The sequence below is a fragment of the Dama dama genome, chromosome 30 (genome assembly GCF_033118175.1).
Source record: "Dama dama isolate Ldn47 chromosome 30, ASM3311817v1, whole genome shotgun sequence".
NCBI classification, from domain to species: Eukaryota; Metazoa; Chordata; class Mammalia; order Artiodactyla; family Cervidae; genus Dama; species Dama dama.
The window spans coordinates 55,140,571-55,162,385 of NC_083710.1; positions in this window are offsets into that span (position 1 = coordinate 55,140,571).

Genomic DNA, 21,815 nt, shown 5'->3' on the forward strand with positions numbered 1-21,815 from the left:
CCAAGAAAGGTATCCTTTTCATTAAAGGGGACTGGAATGCGAAAGTAGGAAGTCAAGAGATACCTGGAGTAACAGGCAAATTTGGCCTTGAAGTACAAAACGCAGGTCAAATACAGTGTAGGTCAATAAAAAAATGTAGGATGAATCTCAGATAAATACGTGCAATGCTCATCAGAAACTGGTGCATATTCTTGAATGAGCTGCAACTTTGGTTTTACATTGTCTATAAGAGAAAAAAAAAAACACCACATTCTTTACAGTGTTCATAAGGCAAAAATTAACCAGTTATTCTAAAGTAGAGCAATTTTGAAACCCCAGAAAAGTATCCTTGGCTTTTCTCTTAAAAGGTGCTATACAGCATGAGAAATAACTTTTTCTGTTGCATCTATATGGTGTGCTTACGTTAGTCTCTCAGTCTTGTCTGACTCTTTGTGACTCAGTGGACTGTAGCCTGCCAGGCTCCTCTGTGCATGTAATTCTCCAGGCAGGAACACTGGAGTGGATTGCCATTCCCTTCTCCAGCATCTATATGGGAAATAAACCCAAAATTCTCATGTTTGTCTCCCTGGTGGCTCAGTCGGTAAACAATCTGCCTGCAATATGGGAGACTTGGATTTGATCCCTGGTTGGGAGTTCCCTTGGAGGAGGGTGTGGTAATCAACTCCAGTATTCTTGCCTGGAGAATCCCCATGGACAGAGTTGCCTGGCAGGCTTCAGTCCATGAGATCGCAACACGACTGAGTGATTAAACACAGCCCAGTCCTATGACAGCACACCAAAGTGAAAAACAGTTCCATGAGGACCCCGAAAATAATTCTATGGAGATCCCAAAATGATGCTATTGGTTGTCCAGCTTGTTGCTGGGATGGCTTCCTGAAAGATACATTAGATCACTTTGGTTTACATCAGGTCATAAATACTGTTCTCTATCCAGGCTGATCAGTACTAATTAGCACTTGATCCAAGGAGGGTGGGAGACGCACGCCCACACACACATACATGAATTTCGGCAACTACTTAGAGTACAAAGACTCTGATACTGGTTAGGTGTATAATTATAAGCTCAGAATTACTGAAGATCAGAATAGGCTAGTCAGCTTGGTATAGATCATTGGATCTGTGGTTGAAAATTTTAAGGAAGTGTACTTGAATTTTAAGAGTTGTTGATGTATTTTTGACTTGTGCAATGGGAAGTATTTTATTAATAGGGCAAATTTCTGTGTCATACTCTTTTCTACTACCTAGTGTCAGATCTGAGGCACTGGGGCATCCACTTGACACTCTGAATGCTTGTTCTTACTTATTCTTGCCAGAGTTTAAGGAAGTGGAACATTTAATTGTGGGTCTGGACTGACACCTCATCTAATCTCTTGTAAGTTGTTGTTTAATTTTGTCTAAATTTATTGAATCACCTGGATGGCTCAAAATATTAAATAGATGTAATAAGATTTCCATACACAAGCAAGTAATTTCCAACAGTGGTTTGATTATACAAGATGGGAAATCTTTGGCATGTCAGGCATATGAGATGCTGGGAACTAAGTCAACGAAACACTAATCAGTTCATTTAGGAACTAATAACATCAGCCCCGAGGCTACAAGAGCCATTCATACTGGGCTTCCTCCATGAGGGCTCATGGTCTCTGAACTGGTAGGCGAGTGGATTTCATCAGATAAGCTGTCAAATGCTTCATAGAACATGCCTTGGAGAATTAAGCTTCCACTGTTCATACAATTTTATCAGACACTGGCAAAGTAGATTTTCCAGTAAAACAGGAAATTGCCCTAAGGGCATGCTTTTGAACATTTATTCAAGATGTACTTTAAATGCTGTTTCAGCTGTCATTTTTTGCTATCGGCAGAAATGTCTTTGCTTTTGTTTCAGATGAACAGTTCTCTTTAATCACCAAAATCAACTAAAATGCAGAGAAAACAAGAGCTGTAAAATTAAAGTGTGTGCAAGAAGGGGTAAAAATAGGTGGGTTTGGATGCAAAAGCAAGTTGATTTGGAGCTATGGTTGAGATCCTGAATTGGCAACAAAAAGATTTGTTAGTAAGATGTTATGAAAGATTTGTTAGTAAGATGTTATAAAAGAATGAATATGGGGGCACTATAGCATAGGAGTTAAAGGCATAAACTCGGGAGGCAGACTGCCTAGTTTCAGATATCAGTTCCAACAATTCTCACTTTTGGACTTTGAGCACATTACTTAACTGCTTTGTGCCTCAGTTTCCTTATCTGTGAAACAAGAATAATTACCTAATGCATGTGGCTATTGTGCAGATAAAGTAGAACACTTTATAAGCACAAGACTGATTTGTTATTACACTACAGTTCTCTATGAAATCAGTAAGGACTTCCATAAAAGTTATGATACAGACATATTGACTCTATACAGCCATTTAAAGCATCAGAGTTAATAACTTCTGGAAGGTACATCAGTATAAGATTTTAGGAGCCAATATAAAATTTCCAAGTTTGTTTGGGAAAACAGAATGTGTGCCTCAGAAATATGGAATGAATATATAGCAATATCTAGTTGTTGAAACACTCAGTTTTCAACAAGTAGAAAGCAGGATAATTAGAACCTTCCCACCTTTCGATAGGAAATAAGCTCCTGGTGGATGGTAAATACCTACCATAAAATAAAACATTGTTTTATACAAATAAGCTTATTATAGCCCTTAAATGAAAACATAGTTACTTCTCATTTTATTATTTATTAATCTAAGCCAGTGTGTCAGGAAATGACTGATCTCATGTGGTATTCATGCGGTCTTTTACTTTCTTCTGATAAAATGGACTGGAAGAGCCATTAATGTCTTTTGCCGCAAGTCATTTTGTTGGAGCATTAGTTCATTTCCTATGTAAAGGAAAATGAAGTTGCCTCCTTGACACATGTTCTAAAAGGCAAATATGGCATTATTAAACTATAGTCCAAGTCAGTAAGAAGCAAATCGCTTCAGGTTGCTTCAATGGTCTGTATGGATAACACAGCCACACTGCCCCCTGGATGACCTGCTATTTATCTTTAAAAAATGCCGGATATACCTTATAATAGATGTTGACTTTTACTCAACTTTTAAACTTATCCCGAAAAGGACAAACATATCCGTTGACCAAGCTCACTCTTTGATTTGCAAAGAATATAACCTTGTTCTGAAGTTTGTAAAAGTTCATTCCTCAGTTTGTCAGAAAGACTTTCATCTTGAGTGGTCTGTGGAATGTTTTCTAGTCTTCCCACTGCACCTGTATGGTAAGGAGACATCATATTATCCCCACTGGATAGAATGCCAAAGGACGGTGGAACAAGCCAAAGTGATTTGCCTAAATTATATTTTAAAAAGAGATCATAACTTCACACCATCATTTTACTTTACTTTTACTTTCTTTTTTAGAATCTTTGAGAAACAAATTGACTACCAAGGAAGGATCTCTGTTTATCACAGTTTTGGCTTCCTTAAAGGGATAGACAGTAAGAGTCTTAATTAGGTAATACCACATTTGGGTATCTATCCATCATGCCTATGAACAGCCCTCTTCTCATTCCTACTGTTGCTTTTTTTCTAACTCCTAAAGGATTTATGATCCTAGTGGTTGATTCTTGCTGTTGTTTAGTTGCTAAGTCATGTCCCACTCTCGTGATCCCCTGGACGATAGCTTGCCAGGCTCCTCTGTCCATGGGATTTCCCAGGCAAGAATACTGGAGTGGGTTGTCATTTCCTACTCCAGGGAATCTTCCCAACTCAGGGATCAAACCCCTGTTTCCTGTATTGATTGGCAAGAAGATTCTTTACTGCTGAGCCAGCAGGGAAGCCCATTTTGATAGTGAAGTTGTCACCTGAAAGGAATATGGCCTCCCTGAGAAATACTCTTTCAGAGGGGAAACTGGAATGGAAGTAGGAATGTGGGAAAAAAATTTTTTAACATCTCCCATGTACCAGACACTGTGCAAGTCCATTATATGTGTGATCATAATTAGTTGTCACAATAATTCCATGCATTCTTCTAATTCATCAAACTCACTGCAGAAGAGCTAGAGATGCTGTTAACAGCAATAGTTCTTTATTTAAAAAACATGAATTATGGTTGACTTACAGTATTCCAAAGAAAACATGCAAGGGCCAACAGGCACATGAAAAGATGCTGAACATCATTAATCATCAGGGTGATGAAAATCAAAACCACAATGAGCTATCACCTCATGCCTATCAGAATGACTAGCTTCAAAAACACAGCAATAGTACTTTACTTTGGTTACACATTAGAATTGCCTGCGTTTGAGAGGAACCTTAAAAAAGTCCTTTTGCCTCGACAATATTTAGCATAATGGAATCAGAATCTGTAGGGGTAGACCCAACCCAGATACTGGTATTTTTTTTTAAATATTCTTCTGATGGAGCCAATGTGCAGGCCACATTGAGAACCACTGACACAAAGAATGGTCTCCTTTCCCTGCTGAGCCTGCCTCACAGAGGGAAGTGTGAGAGCAACTCCAGGAGCAAACTCATTCATTTAAGTGTTTGTTTTCTATGGACTCTCCTCTTCATATTCTAATAGGATAGGAAAAGGTACTCTTAAAATTAATACTTTAATTCAGAAGTTTTAGAAGGGTTGTTTCCAGGTTAGGTTTTGGATCGATTGTGTCCAGGATTACGTGTTCCTGTCAACATGTATTTGGATTTGGCTTGTTTCTGGTGTTTCGGCTGTTTATGAATCAAGCTGTTGGGAACATTTATGTACAAATCTTTATGTAGATGTATGTCTTCATTTCTCTTGGGTAAACACCTAGGAATAGATATGCTTGGTAATGTGGTAGGAGTGTGTTTAACTTGAAAAACATGGTAATATGGTAGGAGTATGTTTAACTTGAAAAGAAACTGCTTTCCAAACTGATGCATGTTCCCATCAACAATGTGAAAGAGGGATTTCTGTGGTGGTCCAGTGGCTAAGACTCTGTGCTCCCAATGCAAGGGGCCCAGGTTTGACTCCTGGGCAGGAAACTAGATCCCACATGCTAAAAATAAGAATTTGCATGCCTCAGCTAAAAATCCTGCATGCTGCAACTGAAGATCCTGTATGCTGCAGTGAAGATCAAAGATCCTGTGGGCCACAACCAAGACCTGGCACAGCCAAATAAATAAATAAAATAAAAACAATATATGAGAATTTGAATCACTCAGCCTCCTTGCAAATACTTGGTATGGTCAGAGTCTTCTCTTTTACCCACTTAATGGCTGTGCAGTGATATCTCACTGCATGTACTTTTCTCTAATGGTTAATGATGTTGAAAATTATCTCATAGTAATATTGATAATTTACATATATTCTTTCATGAAGTGTGTTTGACATTAACTATTTTACAGTTAGGTTAATTGTCTTATTATTGAGTTGACATTCTTTCTCAATGGAATTTCTATGAAAGAATTAGCCGTTTATGCCCAAAGGCATCTGCTATATGTATTATCTACTGTCCATTGCTTTATTATGGCATAAATTATGTGCGATTCTTGGGAGAATACCTTGGAAGAATAAGAAAATAGTCATATAAGTTTCTGATTTCAGGTGCAGAACCTTGTTAAAATTCATTTACACATATAACGCACAATATTTCCCCCCTGTTGGTGGTTCATCTTATTGTTTGCTCTTGATCTCAAAGAGAAGTTTTTTATTTTGATGGCGCCTAATTATCATTTTTAATGGTTCATTTTTGGGTCATTTCTTACAAATCTTTCCCTATCCCAAAGTTAACAATGTTTCTACCATGTTTTCTTCTAGAAGTTTTATAATTTTTGCTTTTACATAGAGGTACATATTCTGTTTGAGTTTAATTTTGCATATGTTGTGAGCTAAGAGTCAAGTTTAATTGTTTTTCATGAGTATCCAATCATTCCAAAATCATTTGTCAGAAAATTCTGTCCTTCTCCATTGAGTTACTTTACTATCTCTTTAAAAAATTATTGACCTCATATAAATATATATATGGATTTGTGAACTTTCTTTGTGTCCCCCATGGATCTAAATTTCTTTCCTTCTGCTGATACCACACTGTCATGTCTGATAACTTTATAGTACATCTTGAAGTCAGAACAGTAGCTCTTCCAAGTTGGCTGTCCTTTCTATCACAGTTGTTTTGGCTATTTGTATTTCTATATACATTTTAGAATCACGTTGTCAATTCTTAGAAAAGAATCCGCTGGGATTTTGATTGTGTTTCCATCAAATCTATAGCTAATTTTCAGAAGGATTGACATTAATCAAATGTTCTTTATATCGATTGACATAATAGCGAATGTTCCAATCCACATATATGGTGTACTCTGCATTTATTTAGGTCCAACTCAGTTTCTCTCAGGGCTTCCCTCATAGCTCAGTTGGTAAAGAATCCACCTGTAATACAGGATACCTGGGTTCAATCCCTGGGTTGGGAAGATCCCCTGGAGGAGGGCATGGCAACCTACCCCAGTATTCTTGCCTGGAGAATCCCCATGGACAGAGGAACCTGGTGGGCTACAGTCCATGGCATTGCAGAATTGGACACCACTGAGTGACTAAGCACAGTTTCTTTCAACAATGCTTTTCATTGAAAAGACTTTACACATATTTTAAAAACTTGTCCCTAAGCAGTTTATGTTTCAGAAAGATTTTAAAAGTGGTATTTAAATTTTTAAAATTTTCTAAGTGTTTATTATTTTCTGAAGTGACTATACAGTATCATATTCTACATATATAGAAATACAATAGGTTTTTATATGTTGATCTTTATCCTGCAGATTTTGTAACTTCATTTATTAGTTCTTGTATATTTTTTATTATAGATTATGTCTGTAGTTTTTTCTACATGCCTATAGCAGTGTTCTTTGTGGAAAAATACAGTTTTATTTTTTCCTTTTCTTTTGTCTCATTTCTCTGGCTAGAACACTGTTGAATAGAAGTAAAGAGAGCAGAATCCTTGCCTTGCTCCTGATCCTAGAGGGAAAACATTGTATTTTTTAAATATAACATTAGCTGTAAGGTTTTCATAAGTGAACCTTTATCAGGTTGAAGAATTTTCCTTTTATTTTTAGTTTGTTGAAAATTTTTTATCACTAATAAGTATTGAACTTTACCAAATTAATTTTTCTGAAACTTTTAAAGTTCATTTCCCCCATCTTTGTTCCATAAAAAATCCTTGTGGAAAAGCAAAAAATAGGAATGTGTTATCTAGTGTTAGTGGGGGTCATCTTCATGTAGAAAGTTCTTATACTCTTACATTCTGTGTAAGAAACAGGCCAATGAAATTTCTCAACTTTTCTCAAACTTTGAAAAATACTAAAATTTATCTTTTGAAATTAAAAAAATAGAATATCTACCTGATAATTCAACAAATAGTTTTAGGGCACCAGTAGTCGGTTGAGTGGTCCCCATTCCAGACTAAAATATTCAGGCTTTCCAAAAGTAATTAACAGAATTAATAATTAATAACTACAGCATTAATTAAAGGGAATGGCACTAGTGGTAAAGAACCTATCTGCCAATGCAAGAGACATAAGACACTTGGGTTTGATCCCTGGGTCTGGAAGAGCCCCTGGAGGAGGGCATGGCAACCCACTCTAGTATTCTTGCCTGGAGAATCCCATGGACTGAGGACCCTGGTGGGCTACAGTTCACGGGGTTGCAAAGAGCAGGACATGACTGAGGTGACTTAGCATGCATGCATGCAATACTGGCTTAAGTATGAAAAGAAAAGGGCCAATGAAACAAGATAGAGTTTACAAATATATCTACCTGTAAATGGTTATCTGATATGACAAAGTTGACACTGCTGTATAATAAATAAAGAATGATCTTTTGAATAAATATTTCAGGGTCAATGTGATATTGATACGAAAAATAAGTTAACTTGACTCTACATCACAAAAACCAACATCCACATCAAGGTGTAAATATAAAAGAAATAATAACAAAATTTTTAGAAGAGCTACATCTTCATGATCGCAGAGCAGGTGAAAATGTCTTAGGGACAAAAAACCCTTTAAAACATGAAACAGAAAATGGTAAATTGGATATTAAAATTGAGAAATTCTGTTCATCAGAAGATATCACCAAGGTAGTAAAAAATACAACTCACAGAGTGGGTGAAAATATTTGCAATCACATACTAAGAACTTCTATCAGTTAAAAAGAAATAAATATAAAAATCATTAGAAAAAATGGACAAAATACTGGAATAGACACTTCACTGGTAATTTTGCCAGTATTAGTTATCTTTAATTAATTCTGTTAATTACTTTTGGAATGCTTAAGAAGAGAATATCCAAGTGATCAATATGTATATGAAACATGGTTTACTTTTATTAGTCATCAGAAACACGCAAATTAAATCCACAATGTGACTGAATATATACCTACTAGAATGGCTAAAATGAAAAAAGAAAAAAAAAAAGCAAAATACTGGTAAGGAAGTAAAGTAACCAGAATGCTTGTGCACTGTTAGTTGGACTATAAATAGGAACGATGACTGGACTATCTGGGGAAAATTTTTGACATATTAATATGTATATCCATGTCCCTGTCATTCTACTCCTGCTTACATTCCCCAAAGAAATGCAAATACATATTCAAAATTCACATGTACAAAATTGTTCATGAAAAGAAAGTAAGTAAAGGGAAAATGTTAGTTGCTCAGTTGTGTTTGACTCTTTGTCACCCAGTAGACTGTAGCCCACCAGGCTCCTCTGACCATGGGATTCTCCAGGGAAGAATACTGGAGTGGGTAGCCATTCCCTTCTCCAGGGGATCTTCCTGACACAGGGGTTAGACCCAGGTCTCCTGCATTGTAGGCAAATTCTTAACCATCTGAACTACCAGGGAAGCCTGCTCCTCAAGAGTAGAATCAATAATACATTGAAGTATATTCATATACTTCTTTCTTTAAAGAAATATTTATTTTGTTTATTTGGCTGCATCAGGTCTTAGTTGTGGGCATTCAGAACCTTCATTGCTGCAAGTCGGCTCAGTAGTTGTGGCACATGGGCTTAGTTTCCCTGTGGGCATGTTTCCCTGCATTGGAAGGTGGGTTCTTAAGTGGATTCTTAACCACTGGACCACCAGGGAAGTCCCTACTTCTTTCAGTGAGAATGAATATGCTACTTCTATATACAACAACATACAAGAATTTTAGAAACATAGTATTGAATGAAAGAAAGCAGACACACAAAATGTCTCTTTCCACTTGTGTACAGTTTGAATCAGTTAAATCTAATGTTTGTTTACAGAATTCATGAGAGTGGTTGTCCTTGAGGAGGCTGGTAGTGACTGGGAGAGGACTCAGGGGTGGATTCTGAGCCACCAAACGCATTGACTTTTTCTTTTTTTTTTTTTTTTAACTCTTTTTATTTATTTATTTATTTTTTTATGAATCAGCCATAGAGTTACACGTATTCCCCATCCCGATCCCCCCTCCCACCTCCCTCTCCACCCGTTTCTCTGGGTTCTGGACAACATCCTCGAGTGCTCTGCCCCCAGCTGTGGCTGTTTTCTCCCAGCATGTACAGACCGGAGCCATTTGGCATAGGAACATGAATTTCCTGGTAAAAACTGTAGGTGTTAATAGTTTTTGAGGAACTTCCTCAGAAGATTCTAGGAATTTGAGGAGATGATCAGAAGACTCTATACAGTTTTATGGGTTTTTTTTTTCCCTTCTCTTTTGTTTTCCTGAGTCTTGGAGGTAATGGTTCTCCTGTTGCCCTCTCTGCAATCTATTATCCTCTCTGCTTTGTGTTCCTGAAGATTGCTCCCTTTCTGAATTCTGATTGGTCTCAGCCAAAGGGAAACTCTGACAGGAGATGAAAGGACTGGAAGAAGGATAATCAGTGTATTTCACGTCCTCTCTCTTTCTTCTTTGATTGTCTTTGGGAGTAGCTGAATACTACAGCTCTTCCCTGGCAGATCCTCCTCTGTGGCTCCAGACTTCATTGTGCTCTGATGACACTATTTCCTCTCCTTGCTTCTTTAACCAAAGTGATAGCCTTGACTTCCTTCTGTTGTTAATATCTCTGTGCCTTGATATCTCTTGTTGGTTCCTTTAACCCAGTACTCACCCCAGTAGTCATTCCCTTTATTAAAATCCTTTTATTCGAATAGGCTTCCCTGATAGCTCAGTTGGTAAAGAATCCACCTGCAATGCAGGAGACCGTAATGTGATTTCTGGGCTGGGAAGATCCACTGGAGAAGGGAAAGGCTACCCACTCCAGTATTCTTGGGCTTCGTTCGTGGCTCAGCTCTAAAGTAATACAGGGGACCTGGGTTCGATCCTTGGGTTGAGAAGATCCCTCGGAGAAGGGAACAGCTATCTACTCCAGTATTCTGGCTTGGAGAATTCCATGGGCTGTATAGTCCATGGGGTCACAAAGAATTGGACACAACTGAGAGACTTTCACTTTATTAGAATAATTGTTCTGAGTCCAAGCTTTTACTGTTCACTGCATGACAAGCAACAAGCCAATAAGTCAAGAGATGAGTTATTGGGACAAGGAATAGCGATTTTATTTGGAAAGCCAGCAGACTGAGAAGATTTTGAACTCAAAGAACTGTCTTGCCTGAGTTAGAATTCAGGCTTCTTTTGTATTAAAAAGGCAAGTCAAACATTTCCTAGTTCTGGCCAGCCCAGGGGAGATGTGTTCACTTCTTCCTCCCTGTAGTCATTCACAGATGTCCTATTTCAGTAAAGCCCAAATAAGTGTCAATGTGGAAATTCATTCAGTTAGGCTCCTGTCTGTAATTCTACAGAAGAAACATTTTATTAGATCAAGTAAGACGATTAAATTTTTTAACCATTGTGGAATAATATTCTGAATTCTGTACATTAATATAATGAAGCACTCAAGAGCATCTGGGCTTCCCTAGGGCTCAAATGGTAAAGAATCCCCCTGCAATGTGGGAGACGTGGGTTCAATCCCTGGGTCAGGAAGATCCCCTGGAGGAGGGAATGGCAACCCACTCCAGGATTCTTGCCTGGAGAATCCCATAGACAGAGGAGCCTCATGGGCTATAATCCATGGGGTTGCAAAGAGTTGGACATGACTGAGCAACTAAGAATTTCACTTTCACAGTAAAGCCCCCAAATGCTGATTTCCTAAAAGAACCAATGACTTTGATGTCAGGTACATATTATTGCATAGACTGGGTGTTGGATACTGAATCCAGGTCCACCCAGGTGTTCTTTGCCTAGAAGTCTCTTGAGTAGTTTGCATGTGTTGTGTTGGGTGAGACTGAGCTTTCAAATGGACACTAGAGGCAGAGAGTAAAGTCTTCCTCCCACTATTCATGTAATTGTATGAATCTTCAGGGCCCGCAGCAATCAGCTTGATGAGAGGGCTGGTTGAAAAGCCCCATTAGAGGTGAACAGGGTCCTCTCTCTCTTATTCATCTGCACTGCTGGTAGAGTTAATGTTTTGAGTCTGAAGGACACTATGACTGTTATCAGTTTTATTGGACAAGTGAATATAAAGGTAATTAAAGAGACCATGCCTAATAACCCAACTCTTACAATTTAAAAGTAAGAAAGAGGCCTGATAGGGTACCAGGGATACACCTATCATCCTAATTAAGTGCTAACAAGACAGTTGTCCTTACTTTGGTAACTTCAGTGTATTCCCCCTGTTAACGGTCTCCATCCGGTGGACTCATCTACAATTCTTAATTCTTGCCCACAGTTACCCTTCATTCTCCACATGAGCAATGTTTCTAAAGGTTTCAGTGTTTAGCAGCTGGTGTCCCCAAAGCACTCACCCCAAATTGCCCGTCCACTTTATTCATTCATCCACCATTTTACACCTTCCCCCTGCAGTTCAGGTTTGGCCAAATTGCCACCCAGTTTGAACTTGTCATCTCTCCCAGCATTTCTACTTTATTAAGCAAGCACATCTTGTAAATGAAAACAAGAGAAGATGTGTGCCTAGCTCATTCTGTTTTTTATTTAAATTAAAAGAATCACCTAGCCACCTGCATTGCTGTAGGGAAGCCAGTGGGGATAGATCAAATAAATAAATGAATCAGGTGAGGATGGACAAGTGAATATTCAAATACGAGCAGCAGTTTTCTAAATCAGAAAAGCCTTTTACTCTAGCTATAGTCAAACCACTCAGTACTGTGATCTAAACTGTCTGAAAGACAAGAAATGCTGTTTTTAGAAATACAGAATAATAGTTACTGATGTTTGTCCTATACAAGTCAAAGAAAAACTCTTTGTACAATTATCTGAAAACCTCCTATTTTTGTTTAACAGTTTGTTTAGTATCTTTTTAATTGTAAGTAATTTGAATTCTGGGAAGGGATCTGCATCGATCTTTTCTGTAAGGGAGATTAGGAAAGTTAAACCCAAAGAGCCTGGCCCATGGGCTTTCCTAATGGCTCAGCGGTAAAGAATCCACCTGCCAATGCAGGATTCATTGGTTCAGTCTCTGGGTTGGAACCATCCCCTGGAGAAGAGAGTGGCAACCCACTCCAGTATTCTTGCCTGGGAAATCCCTTGGACAGAGGAGCCTTGTGGGCCACAGTCCATGGGTGTCACAAAAGAGTCTGGCAGGACTGAGCAACTAAACATCAGCGGCAACAGCTGCTATCAATATTTGCTGAATGTTGACTCTAAGAAGAAATGGATAAGCTATTTCTGTATAACCACAGGCCTGGGTATAGTTCCATGGACAAGATAATAGCTTTAGTTGATGGGTCAGTGGTAAAATGATGACATCTTAGTTCTGTTCATAATTCATGAAGAATAATTTCCTTAAGTGATAATGAACTACTACAGTGTGCGGCAAAGTATAGCCCACTCCCAAAACATCTTTTCCAAAATCCTAGAAACTTCTCTGTAGGTTCCTGAGAAATTTATAAATCCTCACAGTTTTCACTAGAGAATTCATGAGGGCATTCTAAATGGCTATGGCTTGTATATGCTGGGAGAAAACAGCCACAGGCTGTGGACAAGGTCCGTGAGGATGTCAACCAGAATCCATAGAAACAGAAAAGTTAAGTCTAGGCCACTGATGGCCCAGAATCTGGGAACACTGGCCAACCAAGGATCTGGATGAAGATACCTGTCGATCCATTTCAGGGACCTACAGAGAGTCAGAACAACAAATCCACGTCTTTCTCCACCTCTAAACACTTCCATTGGATAAACCATCAGCATTTCAAACTCAGCACACTCCATTTGTCCATCGTGAGAAATGAGGAAGACACAAAGAGTGATAGGTTTTTGCCTGCTGATGTGTGTGTAAGCTTGGTGACAGACTTATGTGGGGGATGATACGGGAATGTTGAGGTAGAGGCATTTGTAGACAAATGCTAGTTTAATATTTGTTTTAACTATTAGAATATTGGATTCGTGATAAAAAGCTATTTTCTTTTGTAATTAAGTTTTCTTTTGTGTAATAATTTTGATTCCTATTAATTACTGTTTCCTTTTAAAAATAGTCTATCTTCTTTATGGATTATCTGGGGCCCAGTAATTCCATCTTCCTAATAATTTATGACTGTCCTGCTTCACCTCCTGGTTGACAGCTGTTTGCAGGTTCAGTCTTAATGAAAACTTTCCCCTCATTTTCTTCCCAGTGATGCGCAGTCTGTACCCGCCTTCTGCCAGCCAGATTGCAAACCAAATATGTTCTTTGCAGCTTTCATCAAAATGTATGTTGTTTTAATCTGGAAATGATGTTTGGTAAAGTTCTTTAGCTTAAGGAAAAATATTCTATATTCTGTCACACATAATACTAACTCCCATATGCTTGAGTCCTTGTTGATCACATTCAGCGATTTTCAGGAGAGCTGGTTTTTCTGTGCCTAAAGTCAGTAACAAGATGCAGGAAGACAACTAGACTTTTAATCTGCATTCTGCCACTGGAAGACAAAATAAAATTCCAGTGGGGGAGGAAGAATATTCTGTTTGAATTGATATCATATTATAGCCACTAGCATCTTGGTGTTGTCTCCATGCCTCAGTCTGGGTATATCTGTGTTGACTATCTCAGAGGATAACTGCTAGAAGGCGGGGACCTGGTTGGTGTCATTCTTTGTACAGAATCAGGAACAAGTCTAGACATTACATCCAATAGAAAGCTATTGGGTATGATATCCACAGTGTTCAGTCTGGAGCTATCATTTGAGATGACTATGCCTGCTTGAGCAAGGAATCTTGGAGTAGTTTACTGATTGGAGTTCCAGAACTTAAAACTAGGCTTTAGATCCCAAACAAAAATTTTCTTGATTTCAGGGGTTACTTTTGAATGACTTATTCTAACTAATTTCATATGGCACTTATATATAAGTCAGGACATCAACTAAATAATGGAAAAATAACTTCCTTCCTTCCTTCTTCCCTTTCTGCCTCTTTCTGAACATCCTTCCTTTTTTCCTTCTTCCTGAAACCAATCAGTACATTTCTTCTATTTGTTTGAACTTTTACATAGTTCCTCTTATTTATGGAGGCTCCTATTTTATTGATGAAGAAATTGAAGTTCAAAAATATTGAATAAACCATCCATGTTCATACAACTCATATATGGCCGAGTCCAGATACGAATTGAGGTTCATACAGCTTCAAAGTTTCTGCCATTTATTCATTTATTTTAACCACATTGGGACATAGTCTTCTGGCCCACTAACGGTCTTCTTCCCCTACAGGAAAATCTTCATGGAAAGCTTTATTATAACAGAAGTATTTATAATCAGAGTAAAAGGTAAGCAGAATGATTCAATACTAGGCTAGTGTAATTGAGCAACTTAGCTGGATTATTTTATTTCCTCTGAAAGAAATGAAATTTCCTACTAAAGGAATCCAATATGTAATTTCATAAGCCAGAGAACCCTTTAACCTGTACAATATTTTGAGACACTCTAAAAAATGTTTTTTCTTTGTGCTTCCCCTTTTCGTTAAGCCAGTTGTCCTTCAAATGAAACACAGCATTACTAATAAGACAGAAAAGACAAATGCTGAGAACCCGAAAAGAGCAAAGGGGCCTGAGTCCTTAATAATATTGTTGAATCACTGTGTCTATCTTAGTACTGCTTATCTCCAAATCACTTAATAAGAAAAGGAAAAATTATGTTTATGGTTTATGCCACTGTTTGTCAAATTTTCTGTGATTTGCTGTTCAGAGTTTTCCTTACTGATATATTGAACTTTATGAGAGTGCAGAAGAAATACATCCTGCCTAAATGTGTTAAATACAGACACTAAAATTCACATTTGCAATGATTTTGAATTGCTTATCCCTTTGCTTGGCTCATAAATTAGGTATAAGTCCAAAGTTCCAAGTAGTAGAGTTTTTTTCCAGCTCCTGAAAACACTTTTAGTTTAGAGGTGCCCCCACTCTACAATGTACTGTCACATGAGATAGTGATCTCCCTGGAGATTACTGGAGATCCCTGGAGATCTCTCTGGAGATACCCACACAGGGGCTCAATAACCATCTGTCATAGGTACTGTGGAAAAGATGTCTGTGCTGGCTGGGAGATTGGGTAGGATGGCTTCTCCTAAGTCTATTGACTGATTTTTCTCAGTCTTAAAGATGTTAAAAAGAAGTGGCCTCTATATTACATACCTTATTCACTAGGTGAGTGTGGACAAAGGAAACACATCCAAACTTTGGTTATGTCTCTACCTAATTTTGTGAATTTAAGAAAATATGTCCTCTAAGTTTCTGTTCCAGTCTCTCTAAAATGAGGAAAGGTTTTATTTAAAAAAATTAGAACACTCCTTTTTTTTTTGTTAATGTCTTATTACATGTGTGTTATTTGCTCAATCGTGTCCAACTATTTTCTACCCCATGGACTATAGCCCGCCAGGCTCCTCTGTTGATGGGATTCTCCAGGCAAGAATTCTTCTCCAGGGGATCTTCCTAACCCAGGGATCGAACACGGGAGTCCTGCATTGCAGGCAGATTCTTTACTGTCTGAGTCACCGGTGAAGCCCAGTAAAATAGTTTTAAATAGAAAAGCAGAGCATCTCTGGTCCTCCTTCCCCCCTATCACTTCATTCCTCTCCTGTCAGCCCCCATGGGACTGAGGAGTCTGTACAGCATGGTTTGAGCAATTCTCTCTGAAATGTTTCCAAGATCTTTCTAATCAGAACCTTTTATGATTTGACTACAGGGTACAGAGCATTTCCCAGGTGGCACTAGTGGTAAAGAACTTACCTGCAAATGCAGGAGACATAAGAGACATGGGTTTGATCACTGGGTTGGGGAGATCTCCTGGAGGAGGGCATGGCAACCACTCCAGTATTCTTGCTGGGAGACTCCAAAGGGCAGAGGGGCTTGGTGGACTACAGTCCATGGAATCACACAGAGTTGGACACAACCGAAGCTACTTAGCACACACACACGTGAATACAGAATCTTAGCAGGAAGAAGAGCACAGAATTCTCACATCCTCATAAATGCAATCTGACCTGTTGCTTTTTTCTCTATTGTTGAGTTAGTACTGACTGAAAGTATTTTACCTATTGACTCATGGAAGTAAAGAAGTGTTTAATCAAAGAGCCATTAAAATATATGGAGGCATTTTGCTTACTTCTCGGGCTTAATCTACATTTGAATATGTGGCTGCTTTGAATGTAAGTCTTCAGACTGTTCTGCTAAACTGGTGATTTCTCTTTACAAATATTCCAAGACAAAAGTGTGCCCACTTTTCACATAATGAGACTTTTGAGGCCGAATACAAATGATGCTATTCTTACATCAGGGTGAAATAACTTGCTCACATCTCTGCTTTGTGTCTGCCCAGCACTTGCCCTGTTCTTGAATGTATGCCTCGAAGTAAATATGTTAAAAAATAAGAATTCCATTCCTAAAGATATTTTTTTTATGTTTGCTTTATATTAGTTTCTTACTTCGCTTGCAAGTTCAAGTCATAAAATGAATAGATGTGGCTTTTATTAAGCTTTGAAGATCTAGTGTGCTTCTATGTGAATATCATTTCATCTATAGCATTTGAATTGGAAAAAAAAAATCCTTTGTGGGTCTTCAACAACCTTTTGTCCACATAGTTAAATGCACTGACAGAGCCTTTTGACAGAACCACAAAAAATTCTCTGCTGAATACTTAATCAGTTCCTAGGTTGGCTTGCTTCCACTTTTCCTTTCTTCAAAACTATGTTGCTAGACTACTAGAGTCTTTTTTATTTGTGAGTCTGAGAGCTTAAGACTAAATAACTTTAAGTATAGTCTATATCATATTTTCATCACATATGTTTTCTCTTTTACATACACACATACATTGGGGTGTGTTAAAAGGTATGTTTATAATTTTGAGAAGCATGTTTATATCTTTACTAATACATTCTTTTACATTTGATAATTCTTAATTCTTCACACTATATTATTATGATATCTTTGATTATTAACACAAGAATCTAAATCAGATTGAGTCCTATTTCCAGGAATCAGAATAATTTTGGACAATGAAGAATTTATTGAAAATTGCTGGCAGACATACTGAATCAAGAATTATGGAGGAAAGCCAATGACATTCAAAATTCTCTCTCTTCCTAGTGCTTCAGAGCAGAAACTGTTTCTGGCAGATTCTGTGGCCAAAAAAGGCAATAATCTTTTGCTTCGAGTCCTCATCCATTAGATGTCTGAGTGAGGGGAGTAAAAGTCAGCTGGTTGACTGATTCCTACTTTTTCATCTACTAAGGTAATCAAGCCAACCACATGTTTTATCATTGTGATCTCTACATAAATAGATTTCTCTTGAGGATTGTGGTTCTTTTGAAGATGAATCATATCTTCCTAAAGCTCCTTTCTTATAGACCTAGGAAATGCTAGGGCCATTGAAGCTATTTTTTTAATCTTAATTTTAATATGGAAAGAGAAAGTTACTTTTGTTTAAACAGGAGTTGAACTTTGGAGAAATGTTGCTTTGAGAGATGCAACACGCATTACAGCATCATGACATACTCAGCCAGATGTCTGCAAGACAGAAAAATCACATGACTAAGCAAGCCATGTTCTTTAAAGTAAATGTTCTTTAAGAAGGAAAAAAAAAAAAAATAGAAAAAACAAATGTGCGTCAGACATTTCCTTTCTGTGGAGCACATTATGCCACATCATGTGGCTGCCTTATGTGTATAATTTGTCAATTACAACATATCCCCTCATGTACATTAAACTCAGGGATCATTCTAATTTTGGTTTTGTATCACAATCTGTTCTATATATTTGCTTATATGTATTTAATTATATGTTTACATGTGAGGGCAGCACGCAAGCCTCTCCAGGTACCTGTTAGGGCAGTTGCTAGGATGTAGTGAGAGATTATTCTTTGCCACTCATGGCAAATGTGTATGGATTCCATTTATTCTCTTGGGTCGCTAGACCCTATAATTGAAAAGTATATGCACTTCACAACCCTGAGCAATATTGGAATCATTGAATTATCTTTTTATATTCTGTGTTGACAATCCCACGGTATGTCAATAAATATTCACTAAGTGATCACAGTGTAAATCATAATTTCTCAGCCATACACTAATGGTGGTTCCTCTAGGGAGGTCCTTACCTGGAGAGAAGGGATCAGAGCCCTTTTTAGAAGAGGGAAGGACAATTCCAGTTGGGAAAATGGTCATGGATTTACTGTCACTTCATCCTATTTTTAACAACACAATCATTCCTCTGGTGACTGTTGCCACACACAGCCTCTGGCATACATAGATACCCAATACATAATTGCTGAATGAAAGAATGAATTCAATCTCAAGGGCATCCATTTCATTTTCTCCACAGCTATACCACCGGCATGGCAACAGCCCAGTCAGCACATTATTTTAATAATTTTTTATGCTAGTTTCTGTAAGGTAGTGATCTATAAATGTTTACTCCTACATCACTATTAATTAAAAAGTTTTGTGTATGTATTCCCAAATAGGTATTTTATAAATAAAATATTATGTTATATTTTAAACATTTACAAAGTAGAATGAGATTAAGTTAATAAGAGTTCTAACATTTTAATTTCTGCATTCCAGTAGATTGTCTTCCTTGTCTCCATTCTGGGTGAAAGTGAAAGTTCCTCCATTGTGTCCAACTCTTTGCAACCCCATGGACTGAAGTCCATGAAGTTCTCTTGGATAAAAAGACAAAAGAAGGAAAAAAATTCAGTTCTTGCTTGTGAAGCATACATCTTCTCTGGTATGCCAGACTAACACAATGAAGGGCATTGATAGAAAAGGTGTTTCATGGCAGGGTTTACTAGAAGAGAGTCCTTGTACAAAATTTTCCTGAAAACACAGATTTTAAAGCACATTTCACAGTCTATGACCTTTGATTTGTAATAATATTTCTGATGTTGTAGTGGGCTCACGCACATTTAGAACTCCTCAATGATATGCTCTATTCTGTTGACATGATCCACATTAAATATTAAAAAAATTTTTTTTCATATTAAGGTTTCTCTTTTTCTTATCCTGCAAAATATGACCTCTTACATTTGGCCTTCTAATCACCCGACTCAGTAAGTGTTACTATTTGATGGGGCATTTTTGGTTTGAATTTTGACTCAGGAAGGAAGAACATATGGGCCAGGTGTTCTTTGAATACATTGACCAGTTTCATTTACTTCAGGCATGTGGGATGATGTAGTAATGTATTTACAGAGTATGGACATAAGCACAGTGATTCTATAAATAATCCAATCACTTCGGTTTTCTTTGGGCCACCAATCTGGGTACTGATGTCATGGGAAACATCTTTTCACTTTGATGTCTACATCTCTCTTCAGGGCTCTTTGGGTTTCTCATTATCTAATTGTTCAATCCTCTTTTTTCACTCCTACTTCTTGTCTTTTATGATCTTAGGACCCATATTATGTTTTTTCAGCATAATATGGTCCCTCAAATGAAGGAAATTTCAATCATTTAGAGTAAAACTAATAAATACCCACATAAAGCAGATTTCTACAGTCATTTGTAGAGCATGTCTGCATGCTCTGTTGTGTCTGATTCTGACCACATGGAGCCTGCCAGGAGCCTGCCAGGTTCCTCGGTCCATGGAATTTTCCAGGCAAGGATACTGGAGTGGGTTGCCATTTCCTCCTCTCCAGGGGGTCTTCTGACCCAAGGATCGAACCCAAGTCTTATTCATCTCCTGCATTGGCAGGTGGATTCTTTACCTCATCTGGAAGAGCAATTTTCCAGATTAAAAAGGGCTTCCTGGGTGGTGCTAGTGGCACAGAATCTGCCAGTCAATGCAGGAGAAGTAAGAGTTGCAGGTTTCATCCCTGGGTCGAGAAGATCCCCTGGAGAAGGGCATGAAAACCCGCTCCAGTATTCTTGCCTGGAGAATTCCCATGGACAGAGGAGCCTGGAGGACTACAAAGGGTTGCAAAGAGCTGGACATGACTGAGGTGACTTTGCACCACCTGAAAAATGGTTTTGAAATAAATCCCTTCCAGTCTCTATCTACTAAGTGAGTCAGATATATTTGCAGTGAGATTATGATGTAACACTGATCTACTCATTTGTACTGTAGGTTGGCTATTTAAAATAATTATGTTAACAGGATTGTGGTCTTCATAGAATCTAGGGCAAAAAAAAAATAACTCAAAAGGTAGGATTGGTAAATATGTTTCTCAGAATTACCCTGGGTACTCAGACCAGTACAGGTATTATAATAAATGAATGCATTGGCATCAGGCTTTATAAATTTGTTTCTTATCGACTTGGCTAATGTTAGGTCACCTGAGCAAATTTAACTCTAAACCCACTATATAGTGGGCTAGAATCTGTATCATGATGGACCTATGAAGACATAAAACAAATGAAGCTCTAGCCAGATGGCTTCTTTGACATTGTTCTCTAACTTTGGTAGTAATCCAAATTCCCCATCTGCATTGACTTCTATAGTAGGCATATTGTGTAACAAATTTGTTTCATAGATATTTTGAATGATTATTAACATATCTACCATGTATTCATTATGGTGATGCTAACCACTTTAAGCCAAAACCCCCCAGTTGCTAGTCACATAATAGGACAACTACATTTTTTTTTGTTTATACAACACTCCAGTACAGATGTTCCTGGTGGGGAGTTGAAGTGCTTTGTCCCATTCACTTAAACACGGTCCAAGTGGATGGGGGCTCTGCCATCTTCAACCTATGACTTCCCATCACAGCAGGGAGGTGACATCATCACAGCTGCTCACATTCCACAGGGCAAGTCAGTCACATGTCTACATGTAGGTGAAATCGGGAGAGGACTAGGGACTATCGTCACTTGCCAGCAACAACTCTTCAGTAAGGAAGGAAAGTATGAAACCTAGAAAAACAGCTAGCCCTCAGCCACCGTTCATAGCAAGATGGAATGCTACCAAGGACAAGAGAAATGTTAATGTAATCATTAGAAATCCTTTGCTTTGCCAAGAAACACTATTTTATGCTAAGAACAAGTCATGTATCTTACACTAACAGTGAAAGTTTAAATTATGAAGCACAATGTTTAGATTGCTTTCAATATACAAAGAGATGGCCAGATATGACAATTAACTGCCTGATTGCATTGGTGTAGACAGGCTGACTCCTATAGACCTAAAACATGGATTTTTAATCTGAATTATCTAACTTGCTATACTACAATCTAAAATGGATAAACTCTCCCCTTGTTTATATTACATAAATATTTATAATATAAATATAATACAAATATGTTTTTTCTCCTTCCCCAAATTATTTCTAATTGATTGAAATAAAAAGTTTTAATTTTTCTGGATATATAATAGAGCAGGAAAAAAAACCTCATTTATTTTACAGTTTTAAGATCTGTTTATAGAAATAC